Raw genomic sequence first — 18,218 nt, forward strand, 5'->3', positions numbered from 1 at the left:
AAATCACTCAAAAATATATGTTAAAATTCAAGTTATATCTGATGTTCTGCCAAAATTTCATTCGAATCGGTCCATAGATAACTGAGATATAGCTTACCAAAGTTGGTCATTTTGTATGGAAAATCGAAAAAGTTGCAAATGTGTTGTCCAATACTGTAAGTACTAACTTATCATCTCATAGTGAAAACTCGATCCATAATAAAGAAATTTGCTGAGGACAGCAATTTAATCCAACAGATAAGAGAAGAGATATTTATGAGTTTGTTTGCTATTAGCTATTATATAGCTTCATATAGGATTATAGCCCTGCAAACATCCACAAAAATTTTTAATAAAATTAGCTCAAAAGAGATTTGTTTCTCCAGCAACATCCTGCATTGAAGTTTTAAGATTGAGTTTTCACTATAAGATGATAGATATCTACTTACATTGCAGTACTAATGTGTTTGAAACATTCTTCAAAATTTCTCCATGGTAATTTCCATATAAACCTACATTGTCTTTGGGCCACCTTTAAATTCCTAGGTGGTTGAAAGCTAAAAATTTCACTGCTCACTATTTTCATGGTAAGGATAGTAAGGAAGATATGGGAGATTGAATTTTCAATTATTTTTAAATTTTGAATTGCCCTTCTGTACACCCAACCCACCTCAGAAAAAAGGAAGTGCAACTTTAACCATCTTTGTCGTTTTCAAGCACTATTCAAGATTGATGTTAATTTTTAGGTTTTTGAAATAGTTATTAAGCAAAAGGCACTTCCTAGTTTTTTGGAAAAGGCATTTACTTTAACAAATTCAACAATTAAACAAAATTCAAAGCGGAAACATACCGTTTTTTGAGTGTAGTAAATATGTTTGAGCAGAATTTGAAATTTTAGATTACACTCAAAATTTCTTTTACTTAAAGTATTACGAAAACCCTTTTTTGTGAACCAATTTGTCTGCAACTGAAAGCCAAGTGAACATATTTGAGTTAAACTCAAAATTTATTTTACCCAGAAAACAGGTGACTTCTACAAGTGAATGAAAAAGTGTTTTCTAAGTGAATCAAATTTCAAGTGTAATGGGATTTTTTTAATCAAACATTTTCATTTGACTTTACCAATTTTTGTGTTGTTTTCTTGGTAAAAACAATTTTGAGTGTGGTCAAAAATTTCTTTTTCTACTCAAACACATTCACTTGACTTCTACAAGTAAATTCAGGCCGAAAAACTACATGTCATAGCCTTCAATTTTGATTTACAGACAAAAAAGCTGAGGAAATACGTGTTCTGTGTGGTTTTCTGGGTAAAATAAATGTTGAGTGTTATCGGAAATTTATTGTTTTACTCAAACATGTTCACTTGGCTTGCACAATCAATTAAATGTCGAAAAAAGCTATATGCCATAGCTTTCAATTTTGAGTTACAGTTAAATGGGTCCAATAAATAGGGTTTTTTGTTGTAATATTTTAAGTAAAACAAATTACTTCCACATAAACCAAAAGCTCTTCAGTTAAAACCTTCAAATAGACATTTTGTCACGGTGAGAGGGGTTCCAATAAATTAGTCAGATAAAGTTTAGCATCTACGGCTTATGCTGGATAAAAATTTAACTTTCAAACTTTTTATTGAGAGCAAGCTTCTAATATTCGAACAAATTTTCAGGCCAGCCTTGTTGTATGCTGTACCAATATGGACTAGCATTTTTATATCAGGAAGTTCTGCGGAAGATTGGAAATAAAGTTTTAGAAATGATTTTGAAGCTCCTTTTCTGTATATTATTATTAATTACACAGAAAGTCCAATGATGTATTATTGTAACAGATGACAAATAACATTTATTTATTTTTTTTGCAAAAACCATTGCAATCTTCTTTTTTTACGAATAATGCGTTTTATATTTAGTTAAAATAAGGTTAAATAAATTAAAAAAAAAATCTTCTATAAGTGGGAGAAATCAACTCACCCGTAAAAAATCTGATCTGCTACGAAAATGAAATACAATATGCTGTTAACAAAATGGTAATAAAAGTATAATTCAAATTAAGTTTAATCAAATTAAGATGATAGAGTTACTGAATACAGAATACCTAGATAAGAAATGAAAGTCATGTTTGAAGTGATACTTATAAAGGAATTTAAAAAAAGAACAAACACTTAGCAGCATTGATGTTCTGTGACATCCAATTTTGCAAAACATGCTGAACAAAAGCCTTTTTTTTAACTTTGATAAGGTTTTTAATAGTATATCTTAAGTCTATTGAACTGAGCATCTGGATATAGGAACTCTCAGGTTTTACCACCATTCACCTACTATCTACTTACGCTGGGATAGTCAGTCGTAGCGTGCAGCATCGTGATGCAGCTTGAGGCAGTATTTAATTATCGAGTGCGATGATTGAGTCCAAGCTTTAGCGTACTGCACTACCACCACAGCGGAAGAAGCGAGGATTCCACGGTAGGATCAGCGGCCACCTCAAAGGATTGTAAACGGGACGCATTCAAATGGGGGGCATCACCGAACGAACGAACTGAAGGAGAGTGGAGCGGCATTTCGTGGGAGTTGTGTTACAATAGCTGACGCTGCTGCCAGCCAGGAGCTAATTTATAAATGAATATCCTCGCTCCCGAAGGGAGAGACTTGATGGATCGAGAGTTCTGTTGGGTGGTTTGGTGATTACGTTGCGCTGGCTGCAAGGAACGGCGAGAGTGGAGGTGATGACGCGAAGCATTGTGAGCCATCAGGAATCTCGTTAATTGTTTCCTCTGATGATTGATGATAGGAAAGCGAAGCGAAACATCACAGAATGGGGACGTAATTAGTGAATTATTTACATTTCCAGTAATTAGCAGGATTTTGCCAGACAATGGATGGGATGCTGCCTGATGTCTGCCGCTGGTGGCTCCTTCTTGGCAGACGGCATGGAAGACAGCATGCCCGAGCCCCTATAGCCAACTATCGACATGACGAGAAATGCTGCATTGAAAGGATTTTGAGCAAATTCCAATTAATATCTAATCAGGATGTCAAGGGTGCTCCTTGCTTCGAGTTGCCGTAATGTAGCGCTATCGACCATTTGGAGGCAGCATATTAAGAGTAGGGTGCTCCAGAAAAAATCCATGTTCGAAAAACCAAGTAACTCAAACCTAGAATGAAGGGTACGCTTATACATTGCATTTTTTAGAATAAAATAAATTAATTAAAAAATGTTTAGAGATTCCGCCTTCTAAAAACGACTTTTTTATGTTCTACATAAATGCTATAAATAAGCATATCTCTCATTCTAGAATTGAGCACCATGTCTTTTCGAACATTTTTTTAACTGGTGCACCCTAATCAAAAGCCCCACCCCTAGGGAGGGGGTGTAGATTTGTCTACTAAGTACCTAATTATATCGGGGACTTAGCGGAGCCAAATTCGGCTCCAACACTCACTCGTCTCGGCATCATCGATCTGGGGAAACTCGTGCCTCTCAACGAGTGGATCATTCAGATAATTGAATTAGAGAGCGAGATAATTGAAATTTTCCAAGGCAACAACTTTTCGGCACCGGCAACAACCCTTCCCCACAGTTTGGTGTGCTTGTTGGTTGAGAGATCTTCTGCTGGATGCTGATAATACTACATTCGAGTGGAGAACGAAAGATGGAAGCTCTCACTCCACTTGTTTGAAGATATAAATGTAGGTCGTCCCATCTGGGAACAGCAACAGTACCGGGAGGGTAATTATTCGTAATTGTTTCAATCCTTCTCCTTTTGGAATAACGTATTTAACGAAGAGAAGATATGTGTATTGTACACAAGGTACCGTTTTCAAAGAATTATGGCGATGGGAGAAGGATTGTCAGAAGAATCTGGAAGAATTTGTTTGATTTTAAACAAAATATTTCATTCAAAAAGAGCATGAGCATGATTGACCGCCCACAGTTGATACCCCGCAAGCGCAAGAAGAGCTGTTCTTACACAGGGACGCACAGACGCTCTCGGGACCAGTAGCATTTTCAATGTGTAAGTACTGGTGCTCTCATTATTATAACAAACAATAAAAGCGCCGGCTGCGTTCGAATGCAGGTCAATTTGGGGATGGAAGGAAAATTCTGACCTGCAATTTGCTTTATGGAAGCCGAGTAGTCTTCTGCACTTCCTCAAGAAAACACTAGGAGGTAAGATATGGGAAAAGATTCGTTTTGATAAAAAATAGATGGAATTTGAAATGAATACGTGAGCATGCCCGACTGAGGGTACATAAAAAAATTATATCAGCTCATGTTATTATGTTATAAGGTTTCTTAGAACACAGGTTGTTACAAATTTGATGCAGAATATTGTTAAAATAACTAAAATTATTACAAAAAGTTTATGAATAGTAACAAAAACGTAACAAAATGTGTTTTAATCCCGTCAAAAACATTTCAAACCAAGATATAAAGTATCAACATTATAATACTGTCTGATATACGCGGTAACTCACTCGGTTGCAAGTTTTTTGATAAATTATATGACAATTCAAACAAAGCATGGTGCAATGATGGGCAATTGGTGCAATTGAGCCCTCTCTTAGCCGTGTGGTAAGAGTCCGCGGCTACAAAGCAAAGAAGGTGTCTGGGTTCGATTCCCGGTATGTCCACCTGGACCTAAACGTTGAACAGCTAGTTGCTGTGATATCACGAGTTTGTGATGCTTCCATGCCGAGAAAAGCCCCTCCTAGAGAGAACAGGCCGCCGATGTACTGGTGGTGCGAATCAATTGCAAATCTTCTAGCAATCTGCCTTCGGGCTAGACGAAGAATGCAACGCGTACGTAGAGAAGCACAAAGAGAAGAACGCGGTGCAGCATTTAGAGAGGCAAAGTTGGCTCTCAAAAAGGAAATCAAGAGTCGAAAACGGGCATGCTTTGTTAGGCTATGCGAGAGTGCCAATTCTAGTCCATGGGGTGACGCCTACAGAGTGGTAATGGCTAAGACCAAAGGAGCCATAGCGCCCCAAGAAAAGTTGCCCGAGTTGCTGCGATCGATAATCGATGTACTCGCACCATCCCATAAGCCCATAGCCCCCAGCGCCGTATGCGGCAGACGAAGGAGAAGAAGTGGCGGGAGTGACGAATGAAGAGCTGGTAGAAGTCGTGAAATCATTCGCGTCAAACAAGGCACCGCGACCCGATGGTATCCCGAATGTGGCCCTGAAAGCGGCAGTGAACGTGGATCCAGACATGTTCAGAACCACGATGTAACGCTGTATAGATCAAGGAATCTTCCCGGATGTATGGAAGCGACAGAAATTGGTGCTACTACCAAAGGCGGGGAAACCACCAGATGACTCGTCGGCGTATAGACCTATCTGTCTACTAGATACGACGGGCAAGTTATTGGAGAGGTTGATTCTCAACAGGCTAGTACCGTATACGGAGAGTGCGGATGGCCTGTCCACCAACCAGTTTGGATTCAGAAAAGGTAAATCTACTCTGGATGCCATCCAGTCGGTCGTCCAGACAGCTGAGGTGGCAATCGAGCATAACAGGAGCGGCATCCGTTACTATGCGGTTGTCACTCTGGATGTGAAAAATGTGTTCAACAGCGTAAGCTGGGAAGCAATAGCACACGCGCTTCACCACCTTAAGGTACCGGTGCAGTTGTGTTAGCTTCTAGAAAGCTATTTTGATGGTAGCCCGAGTAACACACATGTTATAATTGTGTATTATCAACTTATATATGACTAGTTTTGGTTATATATCAGTAGATAATACACAATTATAACATGTGTGTTGCTGGGGAAGATTCTACTGTATGAAACAGAGTAGGGGCAGAAAAGCGTTCGAATTGCCGCGGGAGTACCTCAAGGTTCAATCCTGGGCCCGCTGTTATGGAATGCGATGTACGATGACGTTCTGAGGTTACCTTCTCCGACGGGTGTTAAGATTGTTGGCTTCGCCGACGATATCACCCTAGTGGTCTATGGTAAATCGATGGAGGAAATAGAGTTGACAGCAGCAGTGCCTATTTCCATAGTTGAGGAATGGATGAAGTCTAGGAAACTATGACTGGCCGTCACAAGACTGAGGTGGTGGTGGTCAACAACCGCAAGTCCAAGCAACGGGCGCTTATCTCGGTAGGTGATTGCACCATAGAGTCCAAGCGATCCCTTAGGCATCTTGGGGTAATGATCGATGACAAGCTCAGCTTCGCTAGTCACGTTGAATATGCCTGTAAAAGGGCATCTACGGCTATAGTGGCGCTTTCGAGAATGATGTCTTACAGCTCTGCTGTAATTGCCAGCAAATTCAAGCTACTGGCAAGCGTGGCGCTATCCATATTAAGGTATGTAGGACCAATCTGGTCAAAAGCGCATAGAACGGCCAGAAACCTAAAGCGGTTGGAAAGCACGTACAGGATAATGTGCTTAAGAGTAGCAAGTGCATACCGGACGATATTTAAAAAGGCCGTGTGCATCATAGCCGGGATGACGCCCATCGAGCTTATCATCAAGGAAGATGTTCAATGCTTCAACTATAGGGGTACCAAAGGATTCCGCGACACGTGTAAAGAGGAAACGCTCAGAAGTTGGCAGCAGGAATGGGATAACTCCACTAAGGGTAGATGGATCCATTGGCTAATACAAAATATGTCAGATTGGTATAGTAGAAACCACGGGGAAGTGAACTTCCACCTGACGCAGTTTCTGTCAGGACATGGTTGCTATAGACAGTACCTGCATAGGTTCGGGCACTCAGAATGTCCTGCGTGCCCCAATTGTACTGGTGTGGAGGAAACAGTGGAGCATGTCGTGTTCGATTGCCCCCGTTTCATTGTTGTGAGAGGTCGCATGCTCAATACATGCGGAGGGAACACGTTCCCCGACAATATAATATAGCGAATGTGTGCGGAAGCCGAGTGCTGGAATGCAGTAACTACGGCTGTCACTCACATTATGTTAGAATTGCAGCGCCTATGGTGCGCCGACCAAGAGGCGGCTGCCGAGGCTGGTCCCTTGTAACATTGTTTAAGTCGGCTAGGAGAAGCAGTTTGCCTAGGCTACTTCTGCTACACTTGTTGCACTGGTCCCTCTCCGAAGAAATACCGTAAGGTGGTTGCGGGGAGATAAGGGTCTGAGTCCAAGGGTCATGTCGATGCACTGTTCACCACTTGAGCAATGCTCAAGCACAGTGCATAGGCCGGTTTTAGCGGGTCGTCGTTGGTGCGTCATCCCCGCATTCCCTGAGATACCTTCTAAGGGATCTGTTTGCAGATTTCTCCCTTGTAAAAAAACACGATATATCGATGCAAAAATGGCAACCTTGGCAAAGAAAGCTCTCAGTTAATGATTATGGAAGAGCTCATAAGAACGCTAAGCGGAGAAGCAGGCTTTGTCCCAGGGAGACGCAATGCCAATAATAAGAAAAAGAAACATTCAGAGAAGCTTTGCATTTTAGGCAATCATTTAGACTGTCAGACCTACCCCGTTTATTTGGAAATTTCTATGGAGAAATTTTGAAAAATGTTCCAAGCACGTTAGTACTGGAATGTTAATACAAACTTATCATCCCATAGTGAGAACTTACTCTTCACACCATAATATTCTGGAGAGAGCAAATCAATCTCCGACGAATAGCAGAATAGATATTGATGAGTTTGTTTGCTATTATTTAGCTTTATATAGGATTATAGACCTGAAAACTTTTACAAAAAACCCTTACAAAATCAGTTCAAGGGGGATTGTTCCTTCAGCAACATCCTTCATTGAGGGTTGCAGAATGAGTTTTCACTATGGGATCATGAGCTTGTACTAACATTACGCTACCAACGAGTTTTAAAAATTTCAATTCATTTTTCAATTTCTCTCCATAGCAATTCCTAGATAAACCGACATTGTCTTTGGGTCACCTTCAAATCTACACCGAAAGTGCTGAAATTTTTCACAGAACACTATTTTTAGCTCTTTAATGAATGTTCGAATCCTCTGAGCAGAATCTCAAATAGAGAAACTTTAAAGTAGATGGAGTACCGTGTACCTTTTAATTCCGCTCCTAAATGCTTATCTTTGACAGATACGCGTATTTCGACTACCACTTGCAGTCTTCTTCAGTGTCAGTTACTCGTACCCACAGTGGATACGAGTAACTGACACTGAAGAAGACTGCAAGTGGTAGTCGAAATACGCGTATCTGTGAAAGATAAGCATTTAGGAGCGGAATTAAAAGGTACACGGTACTGCATCTACTTTAAAGTTTCACTATTTTTAGGGTAAGGATGGTAAGGAGGATATGGGAGATCAGATTTTGAAACATTTTTATTTTTTGAATCGCCATAATGCCATACACTTAGAATAAATTACCGTATCCTGTGAAAAAAATCACTGCATTTGAACTGTAATTGACAAATATAAAGATTTTCCTTTGAAATCTAATATTTTACCGAAGAAATACGTAAAATTGACTATTTCACCGATAGAATCCTTAAGTACAATCAAATTCAATGTACCCTTGTAAAATACTAAGGCGTCATACACAAAATAACGTAACGCTCTAGAGGGAGCGGGTCGAAAGTTTTAACGTTACGTAACAACTAGATGCTGCCTGACGGACAGTTCGATGACAGCATTATTTACACAGAACTTCTGTGAAACCGTTTGACAGTCGCTCTGGCACCACTTTTTGATCCACACGCAGTGCAACCTGACTTTTAAGCCTGCTTCCTCATTGGTAGGACGGGATTCAAAATCCCGGTTGGAGCGTTCTCGAGTTTTTTTTTTAATTTTGTTCAGCAATTTTACAGATTGTAGTTGATTTTACCCGAACGCTCAGCTGTTGAGATTACGGTGAAATTTCACTATAGTCCCCATTTTTAAAGTGTGTAGGAATTCCTCCAATATCAGCTGTAAAAAAAAGTGAAATTCCGCTTATATTTACTCTGGGAATCCTTCTATAATTATTGAATATATTCAGAGATAGTTGAATTAAGATTGGATTTCTCAAACAATTGACAAAAATACTCAGACAATCCTTAGACACGGTGCTCCCCTGACCGTTATTATCAGAAAAAAATCTCCATCAAAACTGTGCTCAGCAGTCGATTTCTATAGCTAAGCTGGATGTCTGGGCAAGATTTAAAAAAAATCGTAGGACCCGTTTTGAATTTACGCCATTTTGAATGTGTAAGTCCACTAATTCAAAGAAAATCTGAGATATTTAAACGAGTTTTCATTGGCCGTGATTATCAGAATAGATATAATATTAAAATTTGAATTAAAGTTGGTTTATATAGTTATTTGTAACTTGTATGAGGAGTTTTGAATGAGAAGAAAGACGAAATTTGGAGTTACGTCCTTTTGGAAGCATAACCATTGAAAACACTAGTTTTAAAACATTTAAATGCATGTTTTTCAGTGGTTTTTGTTGAAATTTTCAAAACTTCCCGAAAAATTCTTTTAGTTTATAGTCAGGAAAACTTGAGAATATAGTTCAAGTGGTTCCAGAGTTATTCCGGATTACCTTGGGGTACCAAAATTGGCCAAATCATCTATTCAACGGATATTTCAAGACCCTGATGAGATAGAAAATTGGTGTCTTTGGCAAAGTTGTTCAACAGATCAAAAGCTATCTGTCGGTAACATATATCATTAGGAATTTGTCCGCTAGGTGGCGCTAGTAACAGATTTCCTTCGATTTAATATATCTTAAAATAAAGAAGTTTGAGGGCTTCGGCAAAGTTGTTAGGAATATCGAAGGCAGTAAAAAACCAGATTGGGAATTAATCCGTTAGGTTTACTTCATTTCTCTATATTTCGAGATGAGCTTGAAGGTTGGTGTCTTCGGCAAAGCTGCTCGGCAGATCAGGAGGTATCAGGCGGTCGAATTGTAAAATCCGATCTGATAAGAAATTTATCCGCTAGATGGCGCTAGTGGCAAATTTTCGTCGTTATTCTGTATCTCAAGATCCTGATGAGCTAGAAGGTTAGTGCACAGACAAACAGACGTCACACTATCATCATTGCCAATCGACCACGCTTTTAACGGTCGATTCAAAAATATGGTAGGTGAGCAATTCTCGCTGCAACCAGGCTGCCATCGGCACCCATCATTAGAATTCCAATTTTATGTCACTGATCGCTAGTTTTCGATAAAACTCTAGGGTGGTCCTTTCGATTTTCTCAAATTGGTGGACCCCGCTTACGCCAGCTAGTTAAACAGTTTGCGAAAAAGCCCATTTTTTGATAAATCTCGGGTATTTCTTCACGTGATGTGTCTCATAGTTCCTTTGGATCACATAGCAAACTTAGTGGCATCATATAGAGAAAAGATATAGCAGTTTTTTCACCATTAACGCATCGCTCGTTTTGAATTCTGAGATCACCATCAGAAAGCTGAGAAAAAATTGCGTAAGATAGGCTACAAAAACTAGGTGAGCAATGGTACCATGACCCCACAGTTATGGATCAAATAGTGTGGAGTCCAATCTATAAAGTTCAATAAAACGGAAAACGTTAAATTGTAATTTAAAAGCACGAATTGAATCGTTTGAAATTGGACCTTCGGTTAGTAAACTGTTTTGAGTGTATTATTTACACAGGATTACATAAAAATTTAAAATTGTATCGGTTTCTGAAAACCATATTATGGTTCAATTTTCATATTATGGATCAAATTGTGACATATTACGGATCAGTGCGCAAAATCAAGAGATTTTCAACTGAATGCATCTGTATTGCATGATTTGACGAAAGATAACAGTGCGTCACATATTACTGCAAAAAATAGCAGTGCTAGAGCTGAAAACAAAGGTAAAAAGCCATTTTTTTTTGTGATACTACATTGTAGTAACTGAGACATGAACTGTTTTCGCTCCACACCAAGTTTTCCACTCATTTTTGTCTGCTAAAACACGAAATTGACAAACCGTGACCTTTAATTAGTTTAATCCTTAGTGCTATTGTCTGAAAATGTTGAATCCAATGCTTATAATGGCAGAAATCTACATTCTGTGGAAGTGATCCATAACCGTGGTAAACAATCATTTCCTGGTCAATATTATGGATTACTAGTAAGAAGTGCTAATATTCGGTATTTAGAGTCAACAACCAAGAAAAATGTTTGCCAAAGATGAATTCATACTAATTCGAAGCGAACGAGCATGTTTTATGCTATAACATTTGAATATTAGCACCTTTGAGAGCTTATGAATGCTGACGGCACTTCTTACAGAAAACGACCATGTAATGAAAGCTTTGTGGTACCAACTAACGTCAAATACATCGTTATTTAGCGGTTGAATGTTGTGCTTAACATTACAAATGGTAGAAGACAAATAGTATAACATAAGAAACATATGTTTTACGTCAACGTTTATGTTTTGAGCGAGTTATCCGATGTTGAACGCCAAAGTGATCCGTCACTGTGGGTGATTCGTAACTGTGTGGGCATGGTATTTACCCTATGAAATGAACGATTTTCTAAATCATGTTCTACGTTTTTGATGTATATGGCGAGTGCAATCAATGCAAACATTATGTTTTGTACTACAAAGAAACAAGTATTCAATCGTTCGAGTTTTAGTTTTAGTCGAGTGAACAATAAGAGTATTATTTTGAGTGATAAAATCTGGCGACCATCTTGGATTTTGACACCTTTTTGATTTTAAGTAGTAGAATGAATTTTTCACCTTGATAGCACTCAACATGTCGAATTTAGAGGCTACCAAGAAAAACAAGGTTACGTATATTCTTCATCTTATTATTCATCATTTTCCTGATGTTATGTCATTACCGGAACTGAGCCTGCTACTCAGCTTTATTAGTTTTAAATACAGGCTGTTAAATAGGAATTTTATTTTAAATGCGATTTTTGATAGCAGAATATCTTTGAACCAAGGAAAAATGAATAAATGAATTCAATAAATGAAAACCGTCTAAAAACATGGATTGAAAAAACATCCATTTTTTTAACCATATGCATAGTTGTTCATTGAATGAAGTTTATAGATTACGTGTTAGGGCATTAGTAAGTCTTGTGGTAATATCTGTACTTTTAACGTAAAGCATTGCCAAAAGTACTTTAACTTAGAATGGAAATTTTAAGTTTTTGAGCAAAAAAATCGTTAATTCTCCGAGCCATAGAGTATCGTTTTAACTACCGCTCAATAACATGTGAAAAATAGCGAAATTGAAAAATGAAAAGCAGGCTTTGTTCTGATGTGGACGTAATGCCAAAACGCAGGTGTATCATTTTAAGCCATCTTGGTTTTTAGCAGTTGAATGATTTTTTACCATCTCAGCGCTCATCATGTTGAATTATGAGGTCTCCGTTAAAAATAAAACAATTCTTTCCTTCTTACCTTATCTCAGCTGTTCAACTGGTCGGAGTTAAGTCAGAGGGGACCAAGTACAAAACTAGGGAAACTTGTATTATTCTTTCATTAGAGGCGAAATTACCTTAACTTCATTTCTCATAATCAATATAAATCTATAAAAGTATGCAGTCAGGGTGGACAAAGTGCTTATTACCATAACAGCGAAAATGATCAGCGCGCTGAGTAATGCGAAAAAACGGAAGACATTTCAAGTGATTAGCAATATTTTTACAAATCGAATGGTTCATCTTCTCATCCATCAATAGAAATTCATAAATATTATTTAATTCTCGTTGCATTTGATTTCGATTTTTTACCATTTACTTTATTCGGATGGGTCTTCAGAAATTGCAACAGTTTCTCTGCAGACAGAGCGGACCAAGTGTCAAAAATCATTAAACTGATTGATTATTGATTTTTGAGTCATTTCAGAGTCCGATAGAAGTTTTTGGAAGTTCTATCATGTCTGTATGGAATGTCCTAGAACCCGCTTATTGGATCAGTATATTATGGCCGATACTCAATTTTCATTTGGTCCACTCTTACTGAACGCATATTTAAATATTTCTGGTCTTCAATGCATTGACCCTGCAAAATTTTCAAGCTATCGTAATGACACTGATTTTGTGATTGAAGATATGGACTATTGAAGAATTTACGATACTGATGTCAATAATATGTTTATCTTAGAGATATGCACCCAGTTTGACCAAGCAAACTTTATATGATTGTTATTTTCCTAGAAATTGTTCAGTCAGAGTGAACCAAATCACTGAACGGTGGTTTATAGTTCAATCAGAGCGAACCAAGTGCTCACAGCCCACCAACAAATAGTTCATTCAGAGTTATTCATTTTGGGTTTTCTTAGTTGGTCGGTGTTCAGACAGACTGAACCGAATGCTTTTGCATGGTTTCAGAAGAAACGTAAGCCAGTCATGTGAAATATCTATTTTTTGCATTATTTGCTGTAATAATGAAACTTATCTATTTGATGATGCATCTGTATCAAAATAGCATCGAAACAATCAGAATTGAAAGAGTTCCTAACGTATCTTTAGAACGCCAGAATATCATTTAGTCCGGTCTGTCTTAACACAGGCCAGTTATCACTTCACATTATTTTGTTTGAAAGTACAAAGATGTGTAGAAATATTAAACCAACATTTTAAAGATTTCAAAAATTACAAAGTGTTAGACTTTAAGTCCATTTTTCTCAAAATATTAAAAATGTCACTTGGTCCACTCTAACTTAATGCCGACCAACTGGTTGTTCATTTCTATCAATGGTTTTAGACCAAATAAGTGAAAGAATTAATGCTATTCGTCAACTCGAAGATATGCAGAAAAATCATTCAAGTAGCGTATAAGCGTTAAAAAAATCTATTGGATAATTTGTTTTTTAAGCTGAGGGGCTGGCTCTGTTCCAGTATGGACGTAACGTCAGAAAAAAGTAATACAATAAGAAGAGTAAGTGTAACGGTAGCATTAAAATTCAACATGTTGAGTGCTAACAATGTGAAAACTCATTCTACTACTTAAAACCAAGATGGCGTCAAAATCCAAGATGGCGTCAAAATCCAAAATGACCGCCAGATTTTTTTACGTAAAATAATATTCCTATTCTTCACCTGACTCAAATGATATACCAATGATTGAAAACTTGTATCTCTGATGTAGATCTCAGAATTCAAAACGAGCGGTGCGCTAATGGTGGAAAAACGATTTTTTTAACAAATTAAAGATGGAGGCCAAATTCAAAATGACCGCTAAAATGTTTTTCAACTTCAAATGAATGCTATATCCTTACTCTATATGATGCCACTAAGTTTGTTATGTCTTCCAAGGGAAATATGAGACATATCACGTGAAGAAATAGCCAAGATTTATCAAAAAAAATTTTTTTTAGCTAGCTGGCGTAAGAGGGGTCCATCAATTTGAGAAAATCGAAAGGACCACCCTTAAGTTTTAACGAAAACTAGCGATCAGTGACATAAAATTGGAATTCTAACGAGGGTGTCGATGGCGACTTGGTTTCAGCGAGAATTGCTCAGGTGGTCAATCCGCCACCAGCAGCGCTTGCAGCATTTTGTTCATGTTTGACGTTTACACACTACCGCCATCTATTGGCCTGTCAGCCAAACACACCGATTTTAGCATTCTACGTTCGTCCTCGTGACTGTGATTTTGATCGAGATTTGTTCTAAGTGTTACGTCTGTTTGTCTGTGGTTAGTGTCTTCGACAAAGTTGTTCACCATATCAAGGGCTATCTGGCAGTAGCAAACTTAGTTGGGAATTTCTCCGCTAGGTAGCACTAGTAACAATTTTTCTATATCACGAGTTCCTGATGAGCTTGAAAGTTGGTGTTTTCGGAAAAAGTTATCAAGCAGATGAAGGATAATCTGATTGGGGATTTATCCGTGGTATAAGTAACAAATTTTCTTTGATCTTGACGATCTTGACCAGCAACTTGGATGAATCTTCTTGAGTTGTGGGTATTGAAACGCAGCTTGAATGCAATTAAGTTATGTTGCGGACGCTCTAAATGAAAGTATATTTAAATACAGCATTTAAATTGGCATTTTTTTAGAAGTTGCAAGAGTTTGTTTGAAAATTTACAGACCACATATTGATGAACTTGACTTCATTAATGCTTGCAGAGGACATTTGCAACAAATCTCGCTGTTTCCATAATGTTAGACGTCAAACACGGGGTGAATAGCAATTTCATTGTAACGACAACGGAACCTTATGAGCTATTGATTAATATGCAACGGACCTAGAACTAGGTAAGCTACATATGCTTTTAATGATACATCTTTGAAACCATTTTTTGGGAAACATTTCTTTAATAGATGTTTCACGGGCTACTTGGGAACATTTTAGCTCTTGAGGATTTCAAAATGTAGATAGTCCTTGATCTGCTGAATAACTTTGCCGAAGACACCAAGCTTCTAGCTTATCAGGATTTTGAGATAAAGAAGATTTAAGAAAAAAAAAAGTCACTAGCGCCACCTTTCGGATAAATTTCCAATTAGTTTTTTTTTGGTAGATAGCCCTTGATCTGCTCCAAAGACACCAACCTTCTAGCCCAGTGGATCCCAACCTTTTTTGAGCTGCGACCTCCTTTAAAGTGTTACGAACAACTCACGGCCCCATGAAAAAAAATTATTGATATGTTGCTGGTAAAGCCAAAAGCCACGTTTGAATTCTACTTCAGATAATGATTCTTAGATCATCTGGAGTCCACTAAGAACCTTGACAGGCGACAACAAAGCATATTTCCTATAAGAAACTTTCATAATTGATCTTACCAAAAATAAAAAAAATATCACGTGGCTGATAAAATTAAAAAAAAAAGTGTGTACAGAAGATTATCAAACAATTTGAAAGACTTATTCGGGTATCCCCAAACGACATACCAGATTCTGGGAAGTTTTACTTTCAAAAATAGATTATGTTTTCCCTTAGCATCATCTCTGCAAGCAGCTTTGCATATTATAAGAAACTTTCTTACAGGCTTCATATAAACAAAATAACGACCGTTGATCATTAGAAAGTTTCGGTAAAATATTCGCCAGGAACTCTTTAAAATTTTTTAGATACTTGTCTGCAGAATTAAGCAAAGTTATAGAACTTTGTGCTTCTTCAACACCATACAGTGAGTCTATTATCAACCAACACGTAGCAAAAAAGACATTGTTCGCTCCTATTTTAATTGCACCAGTATTATTCTGCAGCGACAGTTTATCCCTACTTCAACAGAATATGCCCATGATCGCTCAAAAAAAGCTGGGAAAAATTGTAAAAAATTAGATCAAAAAATTTTTAACTATGTTAGTTTAATTTTTTTGTTCGCACTGAAAAATAAAAACATGCAAACCCGGTAAGGTAAATTTAGAATTTAGGAAAATGACTCACAATAATGGCTTCGTGAACCCCTTGTGAAGTCGTTAGGGCCCCCTAGGGGTGCGCGGATCAACGGTTGAGAAACCCTGTTCTAGCATATCAGGGTCTTGAGATATCCTTCGAAAGAATGATACGGTTAATTTTGGTATCCCAGGACATTTCGAAATAACTCCGGAACCATTCGGACCAAATTCTCAAGTTTTTCGGACCATAAACTAGGAGAGTGCTTCGGGAAGTTCTAAAAATTTAAACAAAAACCAACGAGAAACAGAAAAAAATTATGCTCATTTTGAAATAATGTGATATAGATTTATTAGACACGGTACGTTTCTCCGTTCTTTTTAATGGGATAGGGTAGGTGGATTCATTAGGGCTTTCCACTTAATAACGTAAATCCTAGCGTAATCCGTGTAAAAATGGTAATCCAAAATATTTCACGACAACGCCTGAAACGCAAATGAAAGATTTCAGATGGTAAAACTTCAACATCTAAGAACTTTACGAGTGTCGTAAAGCGTATTGTGTACATGAGTGTAGGTTTGATTCACAACTCAGTCTGAAAAAAACTTTTCGTGAGGAATGATTTCTGACTGTGCCACTGGGCGTTGCATGCTAGTCTGTTGTGTGGTGCTGTCTTCAAAAGACAAATCGTCCACTGGAAATAGTGACGTATAAGGTCTTTGAAACAAAGTTGTGTTGCTATAAAATACATCGATTATGAAATACTTAATAAGAGTATATTGAATTTACCTGTTTTGACAAATGTCGGCATTGTTCAATCCACGTATAATGAAAACGATTCAAAAGCCTGAAAAAATGGAAAAACTTGGGTCAGTAAGCATATTGTAATTATTGATTCATAATTTTACAATTGGAACGATACATAGGGATTTTTGCGTCTAAAATTTGTAATTTCTAAGTTTGAATCAGTTCATAATATGAGCCTTGTCAAATCTTGATGCTTGCAATTTTGTGAAGATTCTTTTTTCCAATAAGTGTTAAGCCACATTTAATGCTTTTGAGAATTGCCTGCCATGGTTGATGATTGCAAACTTTCATTGCCCAATGAATATTTTTACGTATTTATATTGTGAGACAAATATAAGATATTCCAAGCTTTTTTTATTCTCCTTCATCCAACTTGGGATTTCGTTTGAAATTCATTCTAACTATAAAATTTAGCATCGTAGCACATGCATGAGCACCGTTCCCTTCAGCAGTGGCGGCGCTACTTTTTATCCATCAGAAGGATCGCTCGTTGTCTTCTTGTGTTCGGTTTTCAATTAATTGGCATCTGCAAATGTTACGGCTTAACTGCTCATTAGCGTATTACATACACCGTGGCAAAACGACGGCATCCATATCAGTTCGGTTGCGATCAGCAAAACAAACAATATCTCCAATCGAACCACGAACAGAGGCACGTAACTATTTTGTTTCGCAAAAAAACACTAATTAGTTCATTAATCAGAGAATGTAACTTTTTTCTCCAGCAATAGAACTAGTGGTGTCAGTTGGGTTTCCACCTGACTTCTATGAAAACAATGTCCTTCAATCAAGGTACTAATACTTTTAGGGGCTAATTCAAATTCATCCAAGATGCCACTTGGAGCGTACTTCTTTGAGTTCAAAATCAGATTTCAATTTGAACATCCCTCCGCAGAATTCGCAAACACTCACTCACTAACAGTTGCAGTCCAAAGTCTCACTAATAGCACTCAACAATGTTTGTAAAAATGTTTCAATCAGCTCTAATTAAAAGCGTTGTGGATAGCTGTACGAGAGATGTAGCAGAGCAGAGTGGCAGTAAGCGCGAGTTTACAACAAATAGCAAAAAAGAGTCCTATTCCCCTCATTCCACCGTTTTTTCCTCGGAACACAACTGTGACGACGACGACGACGGGTGAGACCCTCAAACGAGCCGGAGCGTAAAGCAGCAGTTAATTAGGACTTGAAAAATTAATGAACTTTTCACGTGAAGAGCAGTAGCAGCA

At 37.8% G+C, this 18,218-nt stretch overlaps 1 protein-coding gene across 1 annotated transcript in view; it reads right to left on the minus strand.

The window, feature by feature from the left end:
• Window positions 1-17,019, minus strand: part of LOC5569070 (LIM domain transcription factor LMO4) — a 194,707-nt gene extending 177,688 nt beyond the window's left edge. Inside the window, exon 1 of the mRNA XM_021847348.1 lies at window positions 16,975-17,019. The gene's annotated coding sequence lies outside the window, so the exon portion shown is untranslated. The remainder of the gene's footprint in view (window positions 1-16,974) is intronic.
• Window positions 17,020-18,218: the final 1,199 nt, after the last annotated feature.

The sequence above is a fragment of the Aedes aegypti genome, chromosome 2 (genome assembly GCF_002204515.2).
Source record: "Aedes aegypti strain LVP_AGWG chromosome 2, AaegL5.0 Primary Assembly, whole genome shotgun sequence".
Taxonomy (NCBI): Eukaryota; Metazoa; Arthropoda; class Insecta; order Diptera; family Culicidae; genus Aedes; species Aedes aegypti.